We start from the raw sequence: 8,092 nt of genomic DNA on the forward strand, positions 1-8,092 counted from the left end.
AGTAACTTTAGAACCAATCTCACGTATTTTGGAAGGAAATGTATTCTAAGTGAAAAATATGCAAAAGTAAAAGCAGTTCTACATCACGTTCTGGTAAAAATCATAAGAATACTATGTTCTGTCAACTTAATTCTCCCGTGTTGAAAGGGTGCCTGTGATGCTCAACAAAGTATGGTTCATGAGTCTTATGGTTCATAAGATTTGTTAAAATGCAGATGCCCGAAATCCACCTCAGGTGATGAATCTGAATTTTTGGAGGCAAAGGCCTGATTTCGGTTTCAGCAGACTTTCTGCATTGTTTGCTCAAATTTTAGAATCTGTTTTGTGAGAACAGGCTCCTCACCATACCTTGGCAGAGCGTTTACCCAGCACAAAGGAAACTGTCCTGCCTATATCCTGTGCACCCACTGCGGGGCTCCCAGGCATTTCTTGCCAATAACATAGATTAGTTGCTTCCAAGTACTCAAAAGCCCAAAGGTTAATGAGGCATCTCATTCATATTTCATGATTGCTGTTTGCCCTTCTCTGCCTTTGGGACACACAATGGAAAAGAGCAATCAATAGAATAATATCAGATGCACTAGACAATTGAAGATACCAGAAATAATACATAGACTCTTATTGTATTTAAAGTGAATGGCCTGAATTAATAAATCATCAACAGACATCATTATTTTACCAGAATTTGTCAATGTCTGGGAGAAAATATATCATACCTTAAAATAAGGAGCACCTGCCAAAATCTGCTTTTCAATTATCCCACTCTCCACATGCCTGTTATTATAATGTCTGCCCCATTCCTCATCACCAAGGTTGCTGTTCTATAACGTGTGCTTAAAGATTATTTAGAGCTTTTTCTCTCATGTTAATTGCTCGTACGTGGACAGTGATGGAAAAAACAGGAGGAATACGATATGTCTGTGTGGAACACTAATCTGACACCGACCTTCGAAATTCTCCAGATCTTTTCAACATTTTAAAGCTCATTTATTGCGTAAAGTGTCTCCCATAGCCTTTTCGGGAAAGGGTTCTTTATATTCCTTCTTCTCTGATGCACCTTACCTCTCCATATAATTCTTAATTCCAAAAAGTGGTGATAAAAGCCACTATCAAGTATCTAAATTATTCCAGATATTTTGTGTATATTACCTTAAATCTTTCATCAGTATTTTAAGCATATATTAATTGCACAGAGGTTTCATTGTTGTATTTTCACATATGCATACAATGTTCTTTGGTCAAACTCACCCTCTCTGTTACTCTTTCTTATCCCCCTCCCCCACTTTAAGTGATTTTTAACAAATTTCATTATTCAATTTTCATACATATTAATCCCCTCTTCATACCCCTCTTACTCCTGCTCATTCCCACCCCCCAAAACCCCCATTTTACATTCCTATAATTAGTTTTTAAAGTCTAGATTCTACATGTGAAGGAGAACAGGAAATTATATTTTTCTTTCTCAATCAGGCTTAACATGATGACCTCCACTTTCATCCATGTTCTTGCAAATGACATAATTTTAATCTTTATGGCTGAATAATACCTCATTGTGTATAAGTACCACATCTTCCTCATCCAGTCATCAGTTGATGGGCACTTGTTCTGATTTGATAGCTTGATTATTGTGAATAGTGCTACTGTAAACATGGACATGCAGGTGTCTCAACTGAGTACATATTTGACATATTTCTTGAGATGTATGCCCAGGAATAGACTGTAGGATCATATGGTAGTTCTATTTTTTTTTCTAGAGAAATCTCCATAGTGATTTCCACAGTGGTTGCACTAATGTACATTCCCACTAACATTAGATAAGAATCTCTTTTCTCCACATCCTCACCAACATATGCTATTGTTTGTTTGTTTGATGATTGCCATTCTGACTGGGGCCTCAGTATTACATTAATTTTCATTTCTTTTATGGGTAAGGATGTTGAACATTTTTTCATGTATTAATACTTCTTATTTTGAGAAATGCCTGTTCAATTCATTTGCCCATATACTAAATGAATTGTTTGCTATTTTGGTGTTTAATTCTTTCTCTTGATTTTATTCCCCTAGCTAAGAATTCAAGCACTACATTAAGTAAGAGTGGAAAGACAGAACACCTTGACTTATTATTCCTGACTTTAGAGGAACTTGTTTCATATTTTCCCTATTTAGAATTATATTGGCTATAGGTTTATCATGCATAACCTTTATTTGGTTGAGATACATTCCTTTTACTCCTAATTTCCTATTGGCTTTTATCATAAAGGGATGTTGAATTTTGTCAAAGGCTTTTTCTGCATTTTGTTGAGATGATCATGTGATTTTTGTCCTTTATTCTACATATGTATTGTATTACACTTATTAATTTGCATATGTTGGACCTCCTTTCATCCCTGGAATGAAACCAACTTGATCATGATGTATGATCTTTTTAATGTCCTGTTGAATTTGGTTTGCAAGTATTTTATTGACAATTTTGGAGTCTATGATCATAAAGAAAATTGGTCTATAATTTTCTCTTTTTTGTTGTGCCTTTGTCTAGTTTTTTTTTTTTTATCACGATCATACTCACTTCACAGAATAAGTTTGGTAGTGTTCTTTCCCTTTCTATTTTATGTAATACTTTTAAGAGTGTTAGAATTAGTTCTTCATTAAAGGTCTTGTATAATCCAGCACTGAATCTGTCTATTCCTGGGCTTTTCTTTGTTAGAAGACTATTTTTTATTGCTTCTATTTTAATATTTGCTATAGCTCTGTTTAAGTGTTTTATATACTCTTGTCTCAATTTTAGTAGGTTATATGCATCTAGAAATATATCCACTTCTTCCAGGTTTACAAGTCTATTAGAATATCGGTTCTCAAAGTATTCTGTAATGAGTCTCTGAATTTCACTGGTTTTTGTTGTCAAATCCTCTTTCTCATCTCTAATTACTTTGGGTCTTCTCCCTCTATCTTTTGGTTCGTTTGACTAAAGTTTCAATATTACAACTGTACTTTTTTCGAAAATATTCTTTTCAGGCTCTTCTCTCGCATCTGATATAGAGGTCCCAACTTTCCTACTAATCCCCCTAGTATTGGGCTTAGAGGGTCATGATGGCAAGCAAAATGCAGCCAGTAGGCTAGGGTCTCCAAGAAGAGGAAGAAGAGGAGCTTCCTGCAGAAGACCGGGCTGGTTTACATGAAGATGAAGTCACATGTGTCTGAAGAATAATAGAATGACAACAATGTAAAGGATGGCTTCTTTAATCAGTAACAAGCTAAACTATAGAAACGTGGTTACATCAGACTTCATAGCATTCAAAAGAAGCACTGAAGTACCCTAAACTTTAACTGCATAATAAATACTATGACAGAGAAAAAAGCATGTGATCATTTTAAAATATATTTATTTCATTATCTGCTTGGATTTATTTTTGTTTTTGTAACAGTAAATAAATGTTTTGTTTTGTTTTGTTTTTTGGCAATGTAGTTCCTTTTTTTTATTTATATGTGCATACAATGTTTGGGTCATTTCTCCCCCCTTCCTCACCCACCCACCCCTTCCTTTACCCTCCCGCCCCTCCCTCTCCCCCCTTACCCCCTTGCTACCAGGCAGAAACTATTTTGCCCTTATTTCTAATTTTGTTGAAGAGAGACTATAAGCAATAATAGGAAGGACCAAGGATTTTTGCTAGTTGAGATAAGGATAGCTATACAGGGAGTTGACTCACATTAATTTCCTGTGCATGTGTGTTACCTTCTAGGTTAATTCTTTTTGATCTAACCTTTTCTCTAGTTCCTGGTCCCCTTCTCCTATTGGCCTTTGTCACTTTAAAGTATCTGCATTAGTTTCTCTGCATTGAGGGCAACAAACGCTATCTAGTTGTTTGGGTGGCTTACCTATCCTCATACAAGTTCACTAAAGTGCTCCTTCATAAAAAACAAAAGACAGAAAGAAACAAAATGGAAAATTAGATAAACTACTACCTGGTTTTCAGATTCCCAAACATAGCTACATGTTAAATTACAACCCACAAAGATTTACAACAAAGAAAAAATGTGTCTACCCCAGAGTGTCTCATGTTAACTTGCCCATGGAACATTTTTTAACTTCAAGCAAAAGCACATTGGAATGTTGCCTTGTATAAAATTTGAAGATACTTAGTCTTTTTACCATTGCTGTTACCCCTACTTTGAACACAGAGTTCTATGGCAGTGAAAACTCAAATGATTTGCTGAAAGCTATGCAACTAATGGGAACAGAGTTGAAGTTCAAATAAATCTGACTCAAAACTCTACTTTCTTCAACTATGTTCTTTCTCTTTAATTTCCAAATTGTTACTAAAATCCTATAAATTCAAAGAAACTCCTATCCACTGATAGATGTTTTTTACCCAAGAGCCAGTTCTCATTTGTCAGTTCTCCACAATTCCCATAAAATTAAACAAATCAAAAGAATAATCATCATTGGAACACATTTATATAATGATGAAATACAAATCATTAACACAATGCTGTTTTGACTTATAATAATTTTAATGTTAAATTTTAAGAATAAAATTTTGAAGTACAATCCCAGCCAGAGACAGTGAGACAGAACTGAACAAGATAGCATGCGTTTAGGCAGCTCATTAGTGAAGACCCTTCACAAAAGAAGGGAAAGAAGAAAATTAAATAATTAAATTTGAGGTGAGTGAGAAGAATGGGATTTGCAGTTCATGAGATCAAAAGACAAAGCACCTGACTTCCAAGAAACTCTTATACAAGAAATACTTGTCCAGGGGTCAAAATTATATATGCAAAGATGGTCATTTCAGCATTATTTATAAGAAAAAATGGAAAAAAACTTCTAAAATAACAAGGAAATATTTAAATATATTCTGGTATGGAATATTGAGGTAGGTTGGCAGGAACACATGCAAAATGCTCATAAGATATTTTTTCTCCTATTAAAAACAGACCAAAGAACAATGTTTGTGGTATGACCCTAATTTGTGAAGAAAGAGGTAAAAATGCTGACATGAGAAGATTGGAAGAGGCACTCTCACGTTCACTCTTTTATTCTTCATTGTTTATATTTAATAGCAATAGGCTGGTAATCTCAGATTACTTTTCTTATTTAAAAATAAATTTTAGGAAACCAGAAGAAGTGGATACATAAAGCAGGCAGCACAATATTGGGAATTAAGCACCATCTCTGTACCCAGACAACCTGAGTTAAACTATAGCTCTGCACCCTATTGTCTGGATAACTTTGATATTTCTTTAATTTATATGACCCTTAATTATATAAACATTAAATAAGTTTAACTAGCACTTCATACTGAGCACTTGTTATTGGGAATACTGTTCTCAGTATCCCCAGGCTTTGTGATATAATGGGAAATCACTTTGTAGAAGAAGCACATATTTTATTGTGTATTGTTCTTTAACTTTTGTTTCATTTATAAGTTCCTAAATACAAGTACAGGATCTTGTGGTTCTTGCTCTTAAATCTATTCTTCTCTGCTATGTTTACTGACCACTCCCTCACAATACCTTAGAATACTGCAAATGGGGAAAATAAAATAAAACTGTACAAACTTTATAGCTGTAAAATGTATTAGAGATTAAATAGTCCAAATTTCACTTTTACTGCTAAGAGAACAATTACATGTTAGCTCATTAATTGGTTGTTGACAGACTATCTATCCTAAGATATCCTGTCTCATGTACAATGTATATGACCCTTACAATGGGCTGACATCTGTCCTCTTGGGAAATAATCTTCCTACTGAAGTCATACCTTTGAGCTTCATTTCTTTCTAAGAGGATAATCGTTCTAGAACATGAAACATGTAGAAATTTGAGTCAGAGAATTTTAAGTCTGAGAATTAGCATAAACAATGCTTAGCTAAACAAGACAAACTTTGAGAGGGTATATCATAAGGAGGGGGAGGGGAAAATAAGAATATTTGTTTAAGGGACAAACTTCACTTATTTAGCCATTTTAGAAGTTCACTTCCATCACATCATTTAATTTTTTTGTGTCTGCTTTGGGATGCATGTACATTAAGCTGCAATGCTCCATAGTAAACTTTGGGAAGGCTAAAGTTAAATAAAGACATACTTACTTTGTATTCTTATGGCCTAAATGAATGTAATACTACAATCTTTCTCAGTAGTGATATTTCAGAGTTACATTAGTACATTTTCAAGCTTTTCTCTGAGAATAAAAATGAGAACTAAGATAAATGTTCCATCAAAGTAGGTTTTTCATATTGAAAGGACCAGAGGATTAACTCCCCATGAAGTAGATAGTTTCTCTCTGGGCAGCAAGCACTACAAAAACAGTAGCCTAAAATGATCTTTTCCTAATTATAAAATATTCTCAGTCATACAGCCCACACAGAAAATAAAACACAGTAGCTATACCTAGCATCCAGCTATAAACAAAGGAAACATCACAAATGGAAATATGACACCTCTCTGCACTAACTGCTAACCTTTATTCTAAATCTGACCTTAGATCACACTACCTGTGATTTTACACCTTCCCTGTAAAGGGCATGTGCTCTGTATCCTGGATATTTGCAAGCATCCAAACCACATATAAATTATACTGTGCCTTATATGCCATTATACAGCTTGCTTTTGTGCTCAATGTTTTACTTTTGTGATTTATTTATAATAATATATGTAGCTCTGGTTTATTCACATTAATTACACTTAATATTCACTGATAAGCATATATGACAGTCTATCCATATGTGTGTGCATCTACATCTTTCTGTGCATGTTTAAATACACATATCTACATACATGCATATATCTATATATATGTGTGTGTGTGAACATATATCTACATATATGTGTGTATGTGAACATATATATGATCTTCTTCAACCTTCAGCTCCTGGAAATGAGTACATAATGAATTTCTGGTTTTAGGATACATGCATCTTCAAACTTGCTACATATTGCCAAATTCTTCTTCAAATTCGTTGTAACAATTTATACTTTACTACCTTCCTATGAGAGGGTCTGATCTTATAAGTTGAAAATAGTTTTATTTTTCCTTAAGAAGCTATCATGTTAATATAATTTAGTTTATTTTTATTATATTTTAAAGATGACAATAGGGAAAGGAAACACAAAAAAAGCAAGCTGAATATAATTGGGATAAAATTCAAAATAATGAGATAAAACTTTCAAAGAAAATAAGAATATAAATACGAAAAATATGAGGACATATTAAACACCTATTTTAAAGTAGTCAACATAAGTAGAATTATAAATTCCATTTGCAAATTCAGTCAAATGAACCTCTAAGGTAAAATCTCTTAATGCTTGCATGTACTTTGCACATTACACACATCGCTATGATAATTGTACCTCTCGTGACATTATACACTCGTTAAAGATGGTAAAATTAATTTGTTATTTTACTTACTATTTAGAGAACAGATATTAAAAGTTAGAATTTTTATATGATTGGGCTTTTATTCTGGACAATTTTTTCTTATTAGCTTTCAATAGCTTTTATAGGGAGCCATGAAATTTCTCATTTTGATCCTTCCTTTTTTTGTTCACTTCTTTAAAACTCTTCTAATGGTCAAGAATTCGTATTTTCTTTCACTGGGCAATTAGACTTCTATAACTGTGAACTTTCTATTGAATGCTAGACTTCATTCAAGACATTTTCACTTGAGCTTTTCATAGGCTGATATTGATTTCTGTCTCTACTACAATATATTTTTTCATGTAGCAGTGCCTTAAGCAGAGCACAGATTCAAGGAAAATTTGAATTTTTATCTGTTAGATGCTTATTTTCAAAACTTTGCCCCTTTCCTTCATAGCAATTGAGCAGGGCTAAATTATTTTCCTTTAGAATTATGTTTTATATTGCAGGCCAAGAAATTCAAATAGGTAAAGAACTGTGTTAACCATTACAATAATTTAAAGGGAAAGGAGTTAAGTAAGCTAAAGAAAGTCACCTCCCACCTCCCATGTGACTTCAAAGACAACAAACCTCTCCTTAATTTGCTACAGTTCAAACATTGCAGGTTGATGATGCTTGTTAGTCAGCACAAATGGCAGGAGTCACATTAACCAAGCTCATAAATTAAGTGCAACTCAC

At 33.6% G+C, this 8,092-nt stretch overlaps 1 pseudogene; it reads left to right on the forward strand.

The window, feature by feature from the left end:
• The first annotated feature begins 3,087 nt into the window (after positions 1–3,087).
• Positions 3,088–3,247, forward strand: LOC141416930 (26S proteasome complex subunit SEM1 pseudogene; annotated as a pseudogene).
• The last annotated feature ends 4,845 nt before the right edge of the window (positions 3,248–8,092 follow it).

Source organism: Castor canadensis, chromosome 2, assembly GCF_047511655.1.
Source record: "Castor canadensis chromosome 2, mCasCan1.hap1v2, whole genome shotgun sequence".
NCBI classification, from domain to species: domain Eukaryota; kingdom Metazoa; phylum Chordata; class Mammalia; order Rodentia; family Castoridae; genus Castor; species Castor canadensis.